The 14,010-nt window shown below is 39.2% G+C and overlaps 1 long non-coding RNA gene across 1 annotated transcript; it reads right to left on the bottom strand.

Moving 5' to 3' along the window:
- Positions 1-2,254: 2,254 nt before the first annotated feature.
- LOC149871484 (uncharacterized) lies at positions 2,255-13,341 on the bottom strand. The gene is made up of 3 exons (XR_016440532.1): positions 13,228-13,341; positions 7,111-7,217; positions 2,255-6,051 (listed from the first exon to the last, which is right to left on the bottom strand). It is a non-coding gene; the product is annotated as an uncharacterized LOC149871484 (long non-coding RNA).
- Positions 13,342-14,010: the final 669 nt, after the last annotated feature.

Below are 14,010 nucleotides of genomic sequence, written 5' to 3'. Positions count from 1 at the left end.
CAAACCAGGAAAAATCCTGATGTTTTCTGGGTTTCACTTTGAGATTTCTGGTTTCTTTCACACCTGCAAGTATAGGAAATGTACACATACAAACACAATGTCTGTCAAACAAAATCAAATGTTGTGTTATTTGAATTGGTGTACCTGGGGTTCAGAAAGCATCTTTGTGAACTGTGAAATGGAAATAGACATGAGCAGAAAACATCTGTTTCATTTTGGCTTCAGAATTCTTACTTTTAGCATAGCAGCTCTTAAGTCTAATTTAAATTAGAAAATAAACAGTGTTTGAAAAAGGTTTCCAAACAGATCTCTTGCTCATACACTCTGACCCAAACATTGAGACAGATAGGGCTCAGGACTTCAGAATGTCTTCTGAATTGGGTTTTAACAACAGCATAGCTTGTTCTGTGCAAGCAGGCAGCTAATCAAGTCCAACTTCGGTTTAAGTGTGTGATGATGGGAAAGGTGGTGGAGGTGACCTGACAACCACTTTCAAACAGCTTACTTCCGAGTGTAGCCAGAGATTTAGTATGCAATGTAGTATGATAATGCCAGACTATTCTTTCACTTCACAGCTCTTTTATTGCAGGACTAATATCTCGTTTCTGGCATGAAACACAGAAAGCTTTGGACAAGCTTGTGCCACATGGCATTTGTTTTCCCTTTAAACCATGCCTTTCCCACAAATCTGTTAAAACTGCTGACAACTGAATTTGAACGGTGCTCACCCAGTTCTCTCCTTTGAGAGCAACAAAATCCCCTCTTTGTCAGGACAGTTCTTTTCAAAAAGTGCATCTGTAGAGGCTACTGTTCCTCTATTCAAGGATTTTCATTTACTGACTTAAGCCCTTGCTTTTTCTATGCAGCAGAGCTCAGCAATATGAGTTAAAGATAAATCAAACAGCAGGTATTTGATATCTAATTCAAGTCGAGATCATCACCCTTAAACTTCTGCTGTCTACTTCATGTCTGCTCTCACTAGTTTCTGGTCAGTATGGAGAAAAATCTGTTCACCACAAATATTTGATTAGTTTTGCTCTGCTCTTGGATTTGAAAAGTCGCTATGAGATGTTATAATGGCTTTCTCAGATGAACTTGGTTTGGGACTGCTTCAGTTCTTTGTCATAGAACCAGGTGGGTTTTTTTGTCTGTTACATTGTTATACTGGACAGGAGCATGCACCATCTTGGAAAAGCCAAAATAAACAACCTCTCCCACGGAAATGTATAGGTAAGCTATCACTTCATACCGCATCATTGAAGTGAAATTACAAACAGGATGTAAATTGAGGTTCTCACTGTCTGGCAGGCATCAGGGTGAGGAAGTCGTAAGTAGTCTAAGCATTACCAAAGACATTTTTACATCTATTACTTCTCAAGGTACTAGCTTGTAAAGGTTCCAGATGAAAGGGAAAGAATTACTTTATTTAAGAATAACCAAGCCCCAGGTAGAAAATGTGAGAATGTTCTTTGTAATACTAATATCAGATAACTGATTGCTTGGTTGTTGAGGGAAACAGGAAAAAGATTAAATTGGGTGTTGGAGACATACTGGCACAGGGATTTAGACTTTTCTGCATTATGTCCCACCCACCCAACATCAGTGGTATCTGAGCACTCTGAAATGAATTCATATTCTGACTGCACTGAGCTGAATGTTGTACATCTGTATCAGACCTATATGGACATTAGGGGCACCTATACACATTCTAGATACCTGCTCTAACATGTCACATCTATTCAGTCTCCCTGCACTTTGAATAAGCTTTAGTTAAAGCCGCCTTGCTGCCATTTTGAAATGCAGGATGCAGAATACACATGCCGTTGTGGGCACGCTCGGAACTACTCTAATTAAAGTACCCCTCCCCCACCCTAGAGCACACATATAAACTTTGTGGTTTGATTTACAACAGTTTTTAATAAGGTTGTTTGAAACTGAGAAATTCCAATTTTTTAAAATTTTAACATTTAAAGATTTGTTTCTATTCCTTTCCAATATGAAAAAAAATCAAAATTTCACATGAAATAAAAAAAATCAAGACTAAAATTACATTTAAGAAATAAATTGGAATATTTAAAACAGAAATTCAGAATTTTTATTTTTATCATCTTACTATGTCAGTGTCAGTAGTAATTTCCAATATGACCTGTCATATCTTAATATGATACAACTCAGGATGCTAGGTACTAGTACTAGTGATATCATGATTAATAGAAAAGTAAAATTGAAAGAAGTATGCAATTAAAATATGCAATTCTGAAAAGATTGTTTTATTTAATTTCTGGAGAAAATTTTAAGGAAACTCTATACAATTTCTCACACAAATTCCATTTTGCTAAAACAACAATTTCTAATGAAAAATTGATTACATGAAAATATTCTATCAGGGCCTAATTGTTTATGAATTAAGACCTATAGCTCAGCAGGTGAGGGGTGAGTGAGCAATTAAGCTTGCATGTGTGCTTTGAAAGTTCAGTCTCAAAACTGCAAGGGAACATTCTCTCCCCTGGCATGTTTGCTCTTTTTTTCTCAGCTCCTCTTCCAAATGGCCCAGGGCCAATCTGGCATACACTGTTTTAGTGCTTCACAGGAACTATCACACATATTCTCAACAGCATCATGAAAAGGACAGTCCTTAGGATCTGGTGATCCATTTTATTATATTACTCTGTTGATTTGCTACTATCATCTTACTATAAGGAACACTGATAGGTTCATATTTTTTAAGAATTTTGTGTGGGTTCTTTGCTCTTAGGTTTTATAGTTACACAGAACTTTTGATACACAATCTAAGGTTGTATGTAGGTGGGTAAGCATTACCATCTCTATTTTTTAGATGGATGAAGTAACATACTCAGAATTCCATGCTGTCTCAGAGCTGGAGATGAAACAGATCTTTTTAATCACGGGCTTTGGGTTTAGCCTATTAGACCAAACTTGTCTGTTGAAACTGTCTGCTACAAATACACCCCTTTGAACATTTACTAATTTTGTAAAATGATGAGTAGCTAACATTCATGTTACTGGAAAGGCTACCTTGCTATGTCAGACCCAACATGGGAATGAACTCATCCAAGGCTAGAAATACAGGTTCCCAAAAGTGAGGTTTTCAGGAGCTAAAGGGCAAGTTTTTCTTTAAGCTTGGACATTGCCTTTAGAATTTATTCTTGCTGAAAAGGATCTAACTTCAAGTTGATTATATGTAGAAAGAGATGCAAGTTTGCATAGGCACTCAGTAAATACGAAATCTTGAAAAATGCTGCTTCTGTAGAGAACAGTCCTCCTCTCTGTCTCTTCCACTACAGTCTGTAGTTTAAAGTGCCTCACTTCTGCCCTTAACCAGTAGAAGAGTACATAATGAATGTATTTGGAAAGAACAGGGTAGAGAGAAGTAAGCATGAAACTGATGAAATAGCTGTAGGGAAAAGCAAGTATTTGCTCCTTATATCACTGACAGAAAAGAACCATCTTTGAATAAGGCTGTTCTAAAAACAGTGGCAGGATGTAAGCTGTGATTAGAACCCAAGAGTCCTGACTCCTACTCCCCTACTTTAATCAATAGACTCACACTTCCTCATTTGATATGATATTTAAAAACCTGTATCAGAGGAAAGAGCTGGGGAGTTTGCAGCAATTCATACTAGAAAGAGCTGGGGAGTTTGTAGCAATTCATACTATTACTGTTGCTGTTTTCTTTACAAAAGAAAAGAGAAAGCTTGAAAGCTATGCAAATTTTCCATAATTATACTTTTAGATGGTTCTTTAAATACCTGTCTTTTTTGCACTACAGGCATAAAGTTGGTGACTAAAGGGATGTATACCTCAGATATGCTAATGAAAATAAATGTCTTTGGTTTCTGGCAAAATAAAAGCTCTAGTACTTTACTATATGCGGAATATAACACCTCTTAGGCACTGTCACAGTGCCTACTGAGACAAGCATGGATAAAACTGCTACAGTATAAAGTTTAAGGCTATTTTACATTCTTTGATTTTCATTTTAATGCTCCCTGCATTTAAATTACTGTATTACTAATTTTATCTGATATTGGTATTTATGTCTGAGCTATTTACACACACAATATAAAAACCAAGTAAAATGCCAAACAGGATGATTTTATCAGTATATAATATAGTACAATGCTCTCCCTGTAGAGAAAGTTTGGTTCTCAGGCATTTAATAGGTTTGGAAAATATTAAATTTAGGAAATTATGCCAGTTTCCACACCAAATCTTTACTCTAAAGCCAGATTCTGCCATTCTTAATCATGATAACTGGTACTATTGGACCGCCCCCATTCATTTTAATGTGATTACTTGAGGAACAGAAACCTACTCAATGTAAGACCTACTCACTGGCAAAATCTCACCCTTGGAGAATGAAAAATAGATATAAAAATTTACAAAGACGAGCTTTTGCTTTTTTATTGGCAGTTTTTTCCTACCTTCCCAGTGAGGAGGTATTGAACAATGGGCTCATCTACACGGGATGCTAACTGTGCAGTAGTCTAATAATACGGCACAGTTGCACATCACAGCATAAACAGTGCTTGATTATACAAGTACTAATTTTAATGTGCAGTAACCACTGCACATAGTGAATGTGCAGACATGCCCAATGCGTGCTAAAATAAGCATTTTTATTTAAGTGTTCATTTTTAGCAAGAGAGTATGTTATCATGGGATGTGCCAGTATTCATCCAAAATAAGAAGGGAATAAGAAGGGTTCAGATTTCTAACTGTCCTCAAAATTCAGGAATGTTCACATCTGAGATTTTGGTTTAGATCCACCTTTCATTCAAACCTTCCAGAACAATAAATCTGCAGTCTCTCCCTAAGTTAAATTCTCATCAATCGTAACATACTCACTGTGACTGTGACACGTTTTCTTTCTTAATCAGGCACTCATTTAGCATATTTTATCTGTGTGTCTCAGATCACCTCCTTCCTTGGATTAATCACAGATTAGATTAATTGTACTAAGTAACCTGACACTCTTTCCCTTAATTATCTTATCATTAAACCTCATGATACCAGAGAGCATTTACCTTTAGGTTTAAAATCTTCCGTGTATAGTACAGGAAAATTCATGTAGTCATCAAGCCTCTCATTACACTTTGCAAGTATTTAACTGTTGTGTCTCTAAACCTTTTTAACTCCTTGGAAACTAGCTACACTTTGTCTCTTAACAGCCTAAAGTAGATGGCCTTTTAGGGACACTATAAAGGTAGGGGTTTTGGAGAAGCTGAACTGGGGTGAGACTTACCAGGGACTTCTCTGTTGTTTTGGTTTATCTGGCTCAATTAATCTGTCATTTATGTATGAGTATTTAATGTTGCTTTGTGACAATAATTGTTTCAAGTGTAATTGCTTGGGCTTTTAGAACCTTGTAGAGATCTGGTACATGAATTTTAACTTTTTAGAGAAATAATAGTCCTCAAGGCTAGGGGCAGACATTAGAAAAGCCTGAGCCTGAATTGATTAAATCTTTTCAGGTTAGTCTAACTTGCAAAGATTGAAAAGATTTGCAAGTGGATAGACATTCACTTTTGATTCAGAAAATGCAGGCACATACCTGCAGTGGCTCAGGCTAGAATCCAGGGGCCCTAGAATGAGCCCTCTCTTCCCTTCCACAGTGCTGAGCTGAGGAAGGGGTGTGTGGCCAGGTCCCCAGGGGTTTAAACCCCCATTCTGGCCTGCACAGTTCCTAGCCAGAGTGTGCCTGAAGGAGGAGGAGGAAGCAGCCCTCACCAGACTTTTCCCCTCCTTGCTGCTCAAGGGATGGGAAGTGTTACCAGACCCCGGTCCCTGGCTAGCACTCTGAGGAAAATGGGGTGGAGAGGGAAGACTGCTTGTGTGGAGTGCATGCATCTTTTGATGATACTGAGCTTTTCAATCTCCCTCTTCCTGCATCTTCATATTGTCTGCAGCAAACTGACAGCACTCACAGGTCCCATGCATTGAGAACCGGGTCATTTCTCACACCTCTTTCTGTCCCTTCTTGAACACTGACAGATTGCAGCTTTTGAAGCAGGCAAGCCAGCAGGGATCCTATTGGAACACAAAGCTTATCAGCCCATCAAGAAAGCAAAAGCCTCTCTCTCATTAGTTTAAGCTCTTCTTAAACAGCTTTTTCCAAGGCATTTGTAAGAAAGGAAGGGAGGGAGATTATCAGCTGATCTGTTGATTAGTTCCAAAACACCCTAAGTGGACACTGTTCTGTCTGCTTTTGTTCCAATGAAATTGGAGATACACACGCATAGACATCTCTCACCATTAGCTAGTATGGAGGTGGCATGGCCAGATGCTGGCTGGAGTCTGTGCCACTGGAGTCCCTGCTATTTGCTGTGGGAGAGGGGGGCAGGGCCATTCCTGGGGGGTGGGAATTGGGGCAACCGCCTCAGGCCCTGCACTTTGAGGGGCTCCACGATCAGTGCAGTATAGGCCCTGCTGCAGCTGCCATGCATTGCTCCTGCTGAGCTCTGCTGGCTCTGTGAGTGTTGCTGGCTTCAGCTGCTCACCACCCCACTCCTGCTCCACCAGCTCTGGCTGCTCTCCACCCCTCCCACCTCACACAGGCTGATATGCCCTGGACCCCGCACACCCCTAGGGATGGCTCTGGAGGGGAGATCCCTGCTTGAGCAGTGAGTGGGGGGTGAAGCCAGGCAGATGTTGCTGTGCCTACAGTCTCCACCTCAGCCAGCTGGAGCTCTGGCTAGAAAGGAGAGGAGCAGGACCATCCCTGCTCTCTGGAGCAGACAGCCCAGCCCAGCCCAGGTCTGAAAAGCATGCTGGGATACTGATGGACTGTGATTTAACTTAAACCAGAAAGGCATCTGGGTCAGAAGTTCTATAAGCTGCTTTGATCCAAATCAGTTAAGTCTGATACTACATTCAACCAGATTTATCTTAAACCTGTTTGGGCAATTTTAATTGCAGATTTATGTTCACTGAACTTATGCAGGTTTATGTACACTGAACTTATGTTCTGTTACAGGTTTAAACCAGTTTCTGATCACTTAAACTGGTTTATGTGTAACTTCTGTCCCAAGCCCAGATGGGTATCTGGGCAGTACCTGTTTTCTAAGGCTTTTCTTAGGTTAGTTGTACCTGCTGGAGATAAAGCCTGAAAATGGGACTCCTGTTGGAAGATATTCTCCAAGCTGTCCTCTATTTTTGGAATACTCCTGGTCCCCTTTTCCTCTTCTTTCTTCATGCTGGAAGCAAATAACATTTGACAGGTAAGGAGGGAGAAGCAGGTAAGGGTTTTTTCTATAGAATCCAGACTGATCCCATGCAGAACACTGAGCCTATAAAAATGGAGTGTAGAAAGATTTTCTGCCCACTCTGGAGTACCTCCTTCCAGTATTTATGAACAGTAGAAGAATGTCTTATTTTGGAAGAAGAGTGAGAGGAGTTATGTGGGATGAATGGATTTGTTCTGAGTACTTCAGTACACAGTGCCAGATAAATGTCAGAACAATGAAAACAGTTGATTTTAAAGTACTTGTACCACGTTACATTCCATATAAAATTTTATTCCTTGGTAACAAACATTCAATTCTACTATAGTCTTCTCTTAATCTTGCATCATACTTTATAAATCCTCTAATTTCCTGGGTGGGGGGGTCCTGATGGTTATCTTTGGTAATACAAAAGTCAAGGAGCTGGTCTACATAAGAGGCTTACTGTGCAGTAGCTTAATTAGATGCACAGTAAATGTCTTGAAGTCTACATATGTGAGCCTATTAGGTTGGAGTAAACTAATTTACTCTACAGCAGGATAGTAAAAAGCTTTGCAGGAGTGCACATGTAGATGCTGCCCTGGCTGGCTGGGGCACAAAGTTGTTTCACTGGGGGGGCTGTCTGCCAGCTAACCCTATGCTGAAGCACTCTTGTGCTGCAGCCAGCCTTTACACAGCATGTTGAGTTGTGGGGAGCAGTCCCAGGCTGGCAGGATGAACCCCTGAACCTCTACCAGCCAGGTCTGTTCTGACCTTGCTCAACATGCCGTGGTCCCAGGCACACATTCAAATGGCAATAAGCTCTGGAGTTTATTGCTTCAGAGTCTATTATTTTACATTAACTGCATGTGTAGATGAGTCCAAGGAATAGTTTCTAAAGTGAGCACTCAGGATTAGGTTCCCAAGGGATCTAGGTAGCTGTTAGGAAGCTAATTTCACTTAGTGTGGGGACCACTGGAATTCATGCCAGAAGGGTGCTGCATGGTGGCTCCTTTTAATGTTGCAATTTCCCCTATGTACCTCCCTCCACTGATTGGAGGCAAAAACCATGGCATATTTCAAACTATGGTTTTCACCTCCTCTCTGATCGGGGGGGAGTGGCAAGCTGTGGGACCCTTCCACCAATCAGCAGTGGTGAGGAGCTGGGAGCATGGAGATGTGGGGGAACTGCAAGATTAAAGGAGCCTCTGCAAACTGCACTTCCAGCACAAATGCCAGTGGTTCCTATTTATGTGTCTAAGTCCAGAATTTAGATAATCAAAATTTCCAGTCAGTGCCACCTAACTCTGAAGGCATCTAAGGGCACATATACAGGTTTATGGTACCTAACCTATGATCATACCAATTGCTGTAAGACATATGATTGTAGATCAGGGCCAACTTGTTCATATGGCTGCTGGTGCCAGGAACCATGCTAGAAACACACGTTAAGTTGAGGCAGGTTGGATCTGGGGGGCTAGCAAGTACACAGAGGGGTTTGGTGGGTCTGAGAGGGTTGGCAGGAATGGGCAAAATAGAAGGGGTGGTCTTCAAAGAGTTGTCAGTCCAGAGGTTGGGGGTTTAGGGTTAGGTGGTGAAGTAGAAGTGCAGCTCCAGAGCTGAGGTGAGTAGCCGTTCTTTTCCAGACATTCATTAGATTGAGCTAACCTGTTCCTGATCTAATTTAGTTCACCTCCTCAGGTGAACTAAGATCGGTCCAGGCATTTTTTTCCTCAATCTAACCTCCCCAAGTGTAGGTACAATTCAGCACTTATATTGACTTAAGCCCAGTTAGGTTGATCTAAGTGTAACATCTATATGTACCTTAAATAACTGCTTCTGAGCATGCTCCAAACCACATAAAATGGTAGCCCTAAGCAACTAGGCACCTTGATTCTGCTCAAATCCTATTTGAATTGTGCAAAAATCCCCAAGGTATTCCTTCAATTTTCTTGCCTGCAGACCCAATCAGCATTCTCTGCAATTTCTGCTAAGATGAGCCTAATACCAAACACAGAGAAGAAAGAAATCTGACCCTTCTTTCACTTCCCCCTTTTACTCTATAGCCATGGTTCTCAACCTTTTTTGTACCAGGACCTATTTGTAAACATCAATGGCCAGTCCCAGCTCAGTGCCCCTCACTCCCAACCCACTGCCCTCTGCTGCCAGGCCCCAGACCCCCAGTGCGTGGGGTAGGGGGTGGGTGTGTTGGGGCATGGGAGTCCCCAAGCAGCCCCTTGCAGGCTGGAACTCTAACAGCCTGCAAGAGAAAAACACTGTTTCCTATGTTTTTCTCCTTTAGAGGAGAATCCATTTTTAAAGTTTGTTGATCCATTTTAAAGTTTGTTCATGACCCTTCCATATATTCTTGTGACCCACTTTTGGGTCACGACCCACTGGTTGAGAAACACTGCCCTATAGTACTTCCTATCTAGAATAGCCCAACCACCAGTTTACACAATATTACGTGTGGAACTCTCAGTCACTTCTCTTGAAGTTGTTCCATTTTTCATGATTGGATTAAATGTTCATTGGAACAGAGATAGAATGCATGACTGTCTTTGAAGATGGGAGGAGTCACCTCAAGTCCCACAGGCAGAGGATTTTAACCTGAGTTTATATAGCCTGACTAAATGCTCCAACTGCTGGGTTATTTGGTAAAATGGGGCATCGACTTAATACTTTTGACTTTCTTTTTTAAAATACTGAGTTAGGTGCCTTATCCCAGAAGATATGTTATCTTCAGTGAACTCTCTCGACAGCCTGGCAATGCCTAATTCTTGATAAGGTTGTGGGATTCAGGTCACAATCCTTTATTTTGGCATTTTCTACTGGTTAGATTTGGTGCTCAGCATACTGCCTTTTGTCCCTTGAGCCTAAAAGCTGTGTGCCGCAATGCTCAGTATTTTTATGCCTGACATCCTATTTCCTTCCTCATCAATTGTACAAAGAATCTTATCTGAATTTCCTACTGGTTTACAATAACAATGTAAACCTCTATGGAACTGGAAGTCATTGTGAAATGTTTCAGTAGTCATCAGCTATGTGATACATATGGGAAACAACCATATCTAAATAACCACTACCCATATTGTTCATAGGTTTTAATTTTTAAGGGACCATTGTGACTTTGTTTTGTCCTAGGCTCTAACATTAGATATAGTGTGTTCAGTATGCAGTACAATCACCAACTTCTTATAAAGAGCCAAAGCTTAATGTTGAGAGGCAATGAACTAGGCAGGTGAATAAAAATCAAGAATGTTGCTGCTTTTGGCTTGCTTTGTCTTTGGGCAAGTCGCTTCAGTTCTCAGCCTCGGTTTCTCTGTTTATGGGGAGGAAAATAATAGTTATTTAAGGATGGTTTGGGAGGTGCAGCACACCTGCAGGCATGTTGTCTTCAGAGACCCAAAGCCATTCAGATAGCATTGTTATCTGCCAGGTAGCATTACCGAATAGTACTGTGATTTCAGGAATCCTAGCAGTTTGTGGTAGGTGCTAACACCCTTCTGGATTAGCACATTCCCTTGTGCTGACTAACAACATTCAGGGGGAATCTGGCTGTCCCTGTGCAAGAGCATGAAAGCCCTGGAATTTGGTTTGTAGTTAGGTGTTTGCACTTTTTAAAGAGTTGCATATCATTCAGGATATTCATTAGGATCATTATATTCTATAAGTAATAGTGCTGTGGTAAGAGAAGCTTAGGAGCACTATAATATAAAGAAAAACTGAAACTACTAATATAAAAAGAAAAACAAAATTGAACTGCTAAGATAAAATCAATTTATTCTCCACAATGACTTTTCAACTAAAATATCAGATTGGAGTTCGTTTATTTCTATTAGTTAAATACAGATGTATTTGATCTCTTATTATAATACTTAAGTATTTATATTCTTCTTTTTACATCGTTCGATTAAAAGGATGAATGTTGAACTTTACAATCTGAAATTAACAACGTTCAGGTTTATTACGAGTAAGTAGAGGGTCACAACGATAAAGAATAGACATTAAGATTATGAGGAAAATAATATGTCAAAATCTTTGTGAGTAAGCTATGCTTGGAGGTTTATGGGCCATATTATCTTGGTTGTTTAGGGAAAGATATATGATCTGCTCAAGGTAAATAGCTTGAAAGCATTTCCACCTGAAACTGAATCTGTTTATGTGTAGGTATAGTTGGGGCCTGCCTGGGGCTCTCTGGGCTTATTGTGGAGCCTCAGGCACTGTATTATATCAAATATAATATTACCAAATAGAGTTATTCATTACCATGCTGAGAACATTAGGGTAAACATGTTGTTTACGTGATCATAATAAGTCAGTTACTTTTATAATGAACTTACTAAATGTCAGGTGGTATATCTAAAACGTAACAATTAAAAATGTGAAAATTCTTGTAAGCACATAAATTTTGGGCCTTTAAATCCAAATTTCAACATAAATAAAAAGTTGGAGAACACAGAGAGCAGGTTGTCTATTAAGCAATGTGCAACTACTCCCACAAGCTGATTTGCATGGGGTATAGACCTTTATATGCATATGGCGCCCCCAGGACATTAACAGGGACCTTTGCAGTTGCCCATAGTTCAGACCATGGAATCAGAGACATAGCCACTGAAATATTTTAAGAATAAATTTCACACTGAAGCTATAGGTAAGAATACTCATTTCAATTTTCTTCTGCTCTGTAGAAATGATGGGGCTGCAATATGTTATTACAGATCCTTAATACAGGACCTTGTCTGCTTGACAACTCAATACTGTACCAAACAAAAGTTAGTATGAGGTCCATATTTGAGTCTGGGTTGAAATGATAATTTAATGGAGTGCTAAAATTATAGACCCCTGCAGACACTTATTTATGTCAGTAAGACCACTGAGTTGTTAATTATGGAAATGCCAATTCACAATAGCTTTTTTTTAATAACAAGAGTTTATAGTCATCTCATCCTTTCACAGATACACTTAATACACAAAGTTCATGAAAAATATGGATAGATTTTTAAAAATATTACCTCTATAAAACTCCTCTTTATTTAACATCTTTATGTCTTAAAGCAGTCATTTGAAGGGGTTTGTTGAAATCCTATACCCTTTGGCAGTCCCTTACACAGGAATGAATTTCAGGCCCAAGTAACTAGTCTGCCAGAAAGACTGGGACACATCATATTATATGAAGTTGTATAAAGTTAAACAGTCATGAATAAACATTCCTCCCCCACCAAAGGACTATAGATGTCCTCTTCCTCTTGGATACAGGAGCTCTCAGCAAGAAGTTTGAGCATGAGATTATAAACACCTATCAACTCACAAAAAAGTGTAGGCACTGTGAAGAAGAACTATTTAAATTGTCTGAAGAAGGCTGTACTTCTGTAAAAAATGCAAATACTATTGCAAAAAAGGGACATTCAAATTTCTTGAAGATACATATTCCAGCCTTCTTAGAATCTTTCAAATACTTCCTTAAAATTTTACCACGATGACTAAATGGCAGTGAGTCAGTCTGCCCAGACTGCTGCCTAACATTGTCACCAAATTGTTTCATTGTTTCCTAGTACTGATCCATCTGTCTGTCTGTATCCCTCTGTTGCCTTAGTGATTGCTAATTCTTTGAAGCATGCAGTAGAATTTTTGTACTGTGCCTAATATAATGGGTTACTGGTTTATGATGTCCAGGTACCAAGGTAATACAAATAATAATGATAATAGAATAAATTAGTCTTAGATGGTTTAAGTGGACAGTATTACAAGTTCTTTTAGATATTTGCAGATAACTAACCCAGCTAGTTGAAAGTTATTATTTAAAAGATGAGATTTTTATCAATGTACTTTCAGTGATAATAATAAAAAAAGTTCCAGTAATCTGAGTAACCTTTCAGAGATCCTTAGAAATTATTGTCCTTATTAATTCCAAGATTTCAAAGAGAGAGAGAGAGACGATACAAAGAAAATTGCCTTTACTACTCATGTCCACAAAAAAGAAATCTACAGTTTGAGAACATACCTCTTTCACTTATTTCATTCAGGAAGAGAGGCCTAGTATGCAGTCAAGGAGAACCACAAGAAAGAACAAGAATAAATTCTGTATCTACAAGTGCTATAAATATGGGTCTCTTTCCTGTTCATAGCTTGCATTAACTCATAAAGTCATCTGTTAAACTCCACCTACAGAGAAGTTGTTTAGAAATTTAAAGTCATAGCTCACCAAAAAAAAGAAAAGAAATTATATCACATTTTAGCAGCTCAAAATAGTTTTCGGGTGTTAATTTTATTACAGTTAAATCAAGTAATTAATAACTAATTCCTATGATTTTTGAAGAGACCAGAGCAATTACTTGTTTAATGTTGCAAAATAAAAGATAGGTACATAAAGGTCTCTGCTGCTAATTTACTGAAAGAAAGAAAGACTTACACATTATGTCTTTTTAACAAACTTTGACCACACTCAGTCTAGGGAGCTCTATACAAAAGATACACCGGACTGGAAAAAAATAACTGATTAAATTTTAACCAGCTGCTGGGCAGATAGTTTGCCTGAGGCACATTTGTCAGTTTCAAAGGGTCCTTTTATTAATTTTGCATTTTGTATTTTGTTAGTGGAAAGAGCTAACTCTGTTGGGACTGCCAAAAGCTATAGGCAGCGAATCTTACAGCAGCAAAGAGGAAGCTGTAGAGCATGCCAAGTGGATTTAGCACACTGAGCACTCTAAATTACATTTGTTTTATCAGGCCTAAAAATATATTAACTTCAGGTGCAAGTTCTTTGAAGAAAGCCTTAGAGCAAGTA

The sequence above is a fragment of the Crocodylus siamensis genome, chromosome 2, assembly GCF_052110815.1.
Source record: "Crocodylus siamensis isolate JL-2025a chromosome 2, ASM5211081v1, whole genome shotgun sequence".
In the NCBI taxonomy this organism is placed as follows: Eukaryota; Metazoa; Chordata; order Crocodylia; family Crocodylidae; genus Crocodylus; species Crocodylus siamensis.
This window is presented reverse-complemented; position numbering and strand designations above follow the sequence as displayed.